The sequence below is a fragment of the Panulirus ornatus genome, chromosome 43 (genome assembly GCF_036320965.1).
Source record: "Panulirus ornatus isolate Po-2019 chromosome 43, ASM3632096v1, whole genome shotgun sequence".
Taxonomy (NCBI): Eukaryota; Metazoa; Arthropoda; class Malacostraca; order Decapoda; family Palinuridae; genus Panulirus; species Panulirus ornatus.
Window position 1 is genome coordinate 1,275,022 of NC_092266.1, and position 7,703 is coordinate 1,282,724.

The 7,703-nt window shown below is 38.6% G+C and overlaps 2 non-coding genes across 2 annotated transcripts; both read right to left on the minus strand.

Annotated features, from left to right (window-relative positions):
• Positions 1 to 674: 674 nt before the first annotated feature.
• TRNAA-GGC (transfer RNA alanine (anticodon GGC)) lies at positions 675 to 746 on the minus strand. The gene has a single exon. It is a non-coding gene; the product is annotated as a tRNA-Ala (tRNA).
• Positions 747 to 1,330: 584 nt separating this feature from the next.
• TRNAV-UAC (transfer RNA valine (anticodon UAC)) lies at positions 1,331 to 1,402 on the minus strand. The gene has a single exon. It is a non-coding gene; the product is annotated as a tRNA-Val (tRNA).
• Positions 1,403 to 7,703: the final 6,301 nt, after the last annotated feature.

The following is a 7,703-nucleotide window of genomic DNA, read 5'->3' on the forward strand; positions in this document are numbered from 1 at the left end:
CTTCTCTTTCACTAATACTCTTACTTCTTCATCCCACCACTCACTACCCTTTCTAAACAGCCCACCTCCCACTCTTCTCATGCCACAAGCATCTTTTGCGCAATCCATCACTGATTCCCTAAATACATCCCATTCCTCCCCCACTCCCCTTACTTCCATTGTTCTCACCTTTTTCCATTCTGTACACAGTCTCTCCTGGTACTTCCCCACACAGGTCTCCTTCCCAAGCTCACTTACTCTCACCACCTTCTTCACCCCAACATTCACTCCTCTTTTCTGAAAACCCATACTAATCTTCACCTTAGCCTCCACAAGATAATGATCAGACATCCCTCCAGTTGCACCTCTCAGCACATTAACATCCAAAAGTCTCTCTTTCGCGCGCCTGTCAATTAACACGTAATCCAATAACGCTCTCTGGCCATCTCTCCTACTTACATAAGTATACTTATGTATATCTCGCTTTTTAAACCAGGTATTCCCAATCATCAGTCCTTTTTCAGCACATAAATCTACAAGCTCTTCACCATTTCCATTTACAACACTGAACACCCCATGCATACCAATTATTCCCTCAACTGCCACATTATATATATATATATATATATATATATATATATATATATATATATATCTATACAACACTGAAAACAATGAATTTCCCAAATAGAAAATGGAGGCGCCGGGGTTTGAACCCGGGACCTCTCGCATGCCAAGCGAGCGCTCTACCACTGAGCTACGCCCCCAAGAACATATTTTGTGACATAGTATTATATGAAGCACTGAGATTACCACGGCAAAATAGTGTTTGACCGACCGTTGCCGACTAGCCGGCAAAATAACCACAGGGTAAATCTCCATGTTGCTGTCGTGTTTTCCTCTCAATTTTCAACGAAGAAATGAGTTTCACATTTTTATTGTCGTTGCAATAGACTGGAACTATGCAATAAACTGGAACTAAGCAATAGACTGGAACTAAGCAATAGACTGGAACTAAGCAATAGACTGGAACTAAGCAATAGACTGGAACTAAAATGACCTGGTATGAGGTCAGAGCCCTCATTATCATCCCTGCTAACTACCGGGAGCAGATTAAGTCGTTCCACAACCGATGTCCGGCCCATGTTAACTCTGATGTGCCCAGCAGTTGGAGGAGGATCGCCAGAAGCTTCTGGAAGATTTCAAGGACGTCTTGGTGGACCTGACCCTTTCAGATAAGGTCGAAAACCCCAATTTATTGTGAAGATCTTCACTATAATGTTGGACGAACGTACTGAATGTTGCGCACATGAGATGCGGACAAAATGAAAAAAGATAAAGACAAAAATTATGTCTGGTGTGGGTCTCGAACCCACGACCTTGAGTGTGTAAGACTCACGCTCTACCACTGAGCTAACCAGACAATAGAAAATACGTCTGTTTCTTCAATATGAATTAATGAAAATCTTTGCGAGGCAGCGTTAAGAAAAGAGAGAAGTCTTTGACGAAATTTACTTGTTTGGCTCCTTCTTCTGTTCCTCATTATCGAAAGTAAACATACTGAAGGATATATATATATATATATATATATATATATATATATATATATATATATATATATATATATATATATTGAAAAGGATCACAACTTTGCACGTGATCAAGTATATTTTTATGAGTCCACGGGGAAAATAAACACGATAAGTTCCCAAGTGCACTTTCGTGTAAAACTCACATCATCAGGGGAGACACAAGAGAGAAATATAAGAGTCATTGATATACAACGAAGAGACGTAGCTAGGACGCCATATGGTAAACATGTGATTGTCCAAGACAGACAACAAGCGTATCATAAACTTATTATGTGGACAAGAAGGTGAATTGTTTACAAATTTTATCAACATTAAAGTTATCCAATTTGTATTGACCATCACTAATATTAATATTATAATTCTTTGTGTATTCAGAAATAGAAGATTCAATTATATTTCTGGTGGTACTGGAGTTAGAGTTAATAACTGAGATGGCATTATTAACTCTAATTCCAGTACCACGAGAAATATCATTGAATCTTCTATTATTAAATACACAAAGGTATTATAAACCTTGAGGAAGCAACATGGCGGTCAAAAATAAGCTGAAGGAATGAAGTTTATGAATGGAATATCAGTGAGACGATCCAAATGACGAATGAATGAGAGCGTAGTCAACATACAATATAAAAGGACATATTATGAATGGCAGCCAGGCAAGTAACGGCCCAACTGAATGGAAGGATTTAAAAGTTCGCGTTATATGACGAATTTTGATAGATTATCCAAATTTCCATTCCAGTTATGAAACGTAATGGTTGTGTTCAGTTCTAGAGACAAAGTTTAAAGGTTTGTGTTTCAGAGATGAATCACAAAGGATATCGTTAAATTAACTGACATTAAAATTTGTCAATTAAGTGAATCATTTTGTACAATAGCTATAATTTGACAGAGTTAAAAGTTCACAGTTTCATTACAATTCTCATTTAAAAGTTTGAGTTTCAATGATGGTTTGCACAAGCTTAACGTACATTTAAATTTTGTGTTTATATGGCGTATCTTAAAGGACTCTGGTAAAATAACGCAGCTGGAAGGTTTACGTTCAAATGACGGTGTTTAAATGTTTATTGATGAATGGTAGATTTAAATGGATAGATTTTAAGTTCGCGTTTTCATGAACGACCTTAAACCTTGTGGTTGAATGTCACAGTTTAAAGGTTGGTATGTACAATGTTGACCAGATGGCGGTAGTGTGTAGACACAGCCATACCAGGTCGTATTTATCATCATTAAAGTCACCTTCCTTACTTACTTATGGCGGCGATGAAATTCACTGGTTCTTGATTGTGCACCAATTAACCTATCAGATAATGGTACAATGTTTGCCTGGTGTTGCATATATCACGTCTGTTGTTGAAACACAAGAATGCCAGGTGACTTTGGGAGTGGATGATAATGTAAAGATCAATATAAATGTGGGAAATCTTGAACCGCCATCACCAGACACAACACATGTTTGGATCTGGCGGGGGGAGGGACTTGCCTGTGACGTCACGATGCCCCGCCTCCAGCCTGGCGCCGCTCTGTTTGTGTGTGTGTGTGTGTGTGTGTGTGTGTGTGTGTTTACTACTTTAATCATTATCACGTGAGTCTTTTGAGGAAGGATTTGTACACTCGTGTTGCCCCGTCTCTTAACCTTGTAAGTGTAAAATATGTTTTCACTCCTATGTGCGCTCACACACACACACACACACACACACACACACACACACACACACACACACACATAACCTATAATATTATCTAGTATTTTCTTCAGACGGATATCTTACACCTTGATTATTAAAGCCAAAGAAAAATTTATAAAAACATATACATATATTTCCACACGTGTAGATATATGTTATGTATTGAAATGTGGCGGAAAAATGCCTTATATATTAACAAACGTGATTGAGGACTTAAAGAATCTGGTACAAACATAATGGTTATTGTGATAAATGATTTATTTATGGTAAATATGTATTGTGTTGCATTATAATGGTTGTTCAGAACCAAGGTCTGTAAGCCAGAATCCTTAAGACATGATAAAAACGTGTTAAAAACATAAACATTTATGATCATAAGGAACAGATTACATTAGCATGTTTGTATCTAACAGAAAATCAAATACAAGAGAGACAATTTAAGGCAGGAATATTTCATCTCTTAATAAAACATCTACATCTACGTCCTTTTCTTTCATCATTTCTTATGTTCACTTGTAATAAATGTCTTTTATCTAACATAAAAATTCTGTATAGGTATTTGATTAATGTTCTCCAACAACGCGTTGTATAACTCTTCGTTAGTGAAGTTCATTTCGTGTAATGGATCATGCATTACAAAGTTGTGTCTATCCACACAAGTGTTACACGTCCCAGGTAAAGATATATTCTAGAGATAGTGTATATCTAACATATATATGTGTTTTATAAATATTTATAAAAAGTTTTCCTGAGGGACAATACCTAAGACTTTCGTATTAAAGTTGATCAGTTGTAAGTGATCAAGCATTACAAAGCTGTGTCCATTACCACAGGTGCTACTGATCCCAGGTAAAGGTATTTCATCATCTTTGTATCTTTAACCTTTCTAGTTATAGATGTTTCATCCCTGATTCCATCCTCACAATCGATGTATGTGGTTTACGTTGTCTTTATCCTTAACATATCATTAGTCAGTTGAAGTGGAGAACATCCTTCTGAGCCCAGCCAGTCTACTCTGTCTTCCACATGCTATTCAAGAGGTGTTACCGGATTCCGCCGATACTGTAAGTGCTTACGTCATGAGAGGGCTTCTTTTTTTATAACTTTTGATAATTTATATTGTTTGGGTTATGTATTTGGTTTTGTGATGTTAATAAAATTTATTGAAATTCACATATCATATTCTTTATTTGTCATTTAATAAACTAGTTTATCAAACTTGATTGTCTGTTTGTTTTTATATCATTTACATTTTCTCTGAAAAATATTTTAGTTTAATTCATAAATGATATTTCTAAGTAACACGCGGATAATTTTGTCATTAGTGTTCATCACAGTAAAATAAACAGGTCTATTTTTGAAAGTATACATAAAGGATCGTACTAAAGTTTGGAAGAATATAAACTCATAACTTCTGTAAACCTTGTGCTGATAATAACTACATCACTTTTCTGTAGGCAATATCGTTTTAATGAGTAAAACCCGGATGAAAACCTTGTAATATAAAATTTGATGGTATTATGTTTAGGTTGTTGAAGATATTACTGATTTCTACATGTAAAACATTTATGTTATCTGCAAAATAGAAATCTTTATGTTAGATATGTTAATTCTACCGGTTTCACGTTACATACATATCTGTACCCAGTGCTACAGAAAAGTTATGGGATTTCATTCATTATCGTATTAGATAATTTCCTTAAATACAATGTCCCACGTACTTTCTATAGAAATCCGGTAGCAATATACATTTTACATCTGGATTCTATGACAATCAATGATAGGTTCTCAGACTCAGTAAAGGTGTAATTATTTTTCTTGTATTGAGTCAAGTTTTCGTCCATCACAAAATACCGTAATGCTGTCTAAGGTTCTCTCCTGGGTCTACATTGCTGAACAACGTCAGTGTACAATGGCCAGTGATATTCACCGTAGACATATGTTTACACTGTGTACACATAGCAGGTAAACTACAGTATCATCTTAAGATGTGGAAATAAAACTATCAAGGCAGGAGAAGGATTTAGGTGTCATCAATAGTAGAGATGTAAAGCCAAGACAACAGTGTATTAATGTACGTAATAAGACTAACAGGCAACTTGGTGTCATGTGTTAGTAGCAAGAATGAACAGGTAATATTACAGCTATAGTTAGTCACACAACACTTACATTATGACGTACAATATTGATCACTGTATTACAGTATGCATATCATTTCCTGGATACCAGGCATTAGAATCCTTCCAAATGAACACATTAAGATCATGAGAGTTTCTTTCTCTCACAGGTGGCAGGCAGGGTTAGTTATGTAAGAGGTATGTTTACTGATGTAATCTGTACCTTTACCTGGAATATCATCAACTTCTCATATCGTTACTGTAATACGTATAAACTTAGGTCAGTACAGCATATTGTCAAAGAACAACACCATTAGTCATGAAAAAGTAGATCTATCTATCCTCCTCTGACCTTTAATTTCTATGAACAAATTTCATTATATATAGATAATGGAAGAGCCAATTGGAGTCAAAGTAAATGTAATGATTCATTGATCATTTCCATTCATGGTAAAGACAGGTAGGGGTTTTATGGGTACATGAGACAAAGAGAAACTGTTACTAAGGTTGGAGTATCTGGCAATTATTTCAGATAATCGTAAAAAAATGAAAGAATTAATAAACATTCTTTTTCTTTAGTCTTATTTTTTCATATTTGAAATATTTCATTCATTGATTTCAATCAGATTCGGTAAAAGTTGTGATGATTCAACATTGTGTTTGTAAAACGTCCACTGTGGATCTTCCTCCGTTCCTGAAATACTAAGATAACGACCTTGTGGACGCCGACCACAACACGTCAACATCCCAGTCACAACCCCACGTGGTCACGCTGGCCTCAACCAGTCACAACCCCACGTGATCACGCTAGCCTCAACCAGTCACAACCCCACGTGGTCACACTGGCCTCAACCAGTCACAACCCTAGTGGTCACGCTAGCCTTAACTAGTCACAACTGCACGTGGTCACGCTGGCCTCAATCAGTCACAACTCCACGTGGTCATGCTGGCCTTAACCAGTCACAGCACCACGTGGTCACGCTGGCCTCAACCAGTCACAACCCCAGTGGTCACACTGGCCTCAACCAGTCACAAGCCCCACATGGTCACGCTGGCTTCAACCAGTCACAAGGCCCACGTGGTCACGCTGGCCTCAACCAATCACAAGCGCCACTTGGTCACGCTGGCCTCAACCAGTCACAACCCTACGTTGTCACGCTGGCCTCAACCAGTCACAAGACCCACGTTGTCACGCTGGCCTCAACCAATCACAAGCGCCACTTGGTCACGCTGGCCTCAACCAGTCACAACCCCACGTTGTCACGCTGGCCTCAACCAGTCACAAGCCCCACCTGGTCACACTGGCCTTAACCAGTCACAAGCCCCACGTGGTCACGCTGGCCACAACCAGTCACAAGCCCCACATGGTCACGCTGGCCTCAACCAGTCACAAGCCCCACATGGTCACGCTGACCTCAACCAGTCACAAGCCCCACGTGGTCACGCTGACCTCAACTAGTCACAAGCCCACGTGGTCACGCTGGCCTCAACCAGTTACTAACCCAACGTGGTCACGCTGGCCACAACCGTTCTATATCAACTGTCACCTGCCACCAATTATTGTATCGGATGGGCAATGCCTGGAAGACGACAGCGATGTGCTTTCAGAGTATATTTTCACAGAAACTACATAGTAAAAATAATTTTGTAGTTATAGCTTAAGAATAATTTAAAAAAGACAAAGTTGCATGAAGCATAAAAACGGCCTTAAAAAAGGAGAGTTGCAAGTGTAGCAGGAGCAGCAGCAGGTGGAGAAGATCTTGGTCAAGATGTTATAACCGGCAGGTCATGATGCGGCCCATCATCTACAAGTGGTACACACACCATCCCTAGACCACACTTACACTACACTTGACCCAGCCTTGTGGCACCCGCGCCAGCCAGGTACTCACTGGCAGTCAACATTATATCATGACAACAAACTTGGACCTACAACTAAACACAACTTATAAATAATAATCCAGCTGGCTAGATTGACAACCATCATGGCGGACCGCCAGACATCTGTATATCTCAATCTTTCCTTCATTTATTCTCCAACTTTTTCATGTCATATCCCAACTCCTCTGTTCATCAACATCTTTACGTCATCTCTACACAGTAAGAGTGTATGTGGCACTCAATCTCTCTTGGTATTTCTTCACACAAGTCTCTTTTCCAAGTTCACTTCCTCTCGCCATTCTCTTCTCCCCGACATTGTTTCCTCTTTTTCGAAAACCTCTTCAGATCTTCACTGTCGTCTCCACTGTCGCCTCCAGCAGCCCCTTTCAGCACATTTAACATCCAAAAGTCATTCTTTTACACGTCTTTTCATTAACATGTAATCC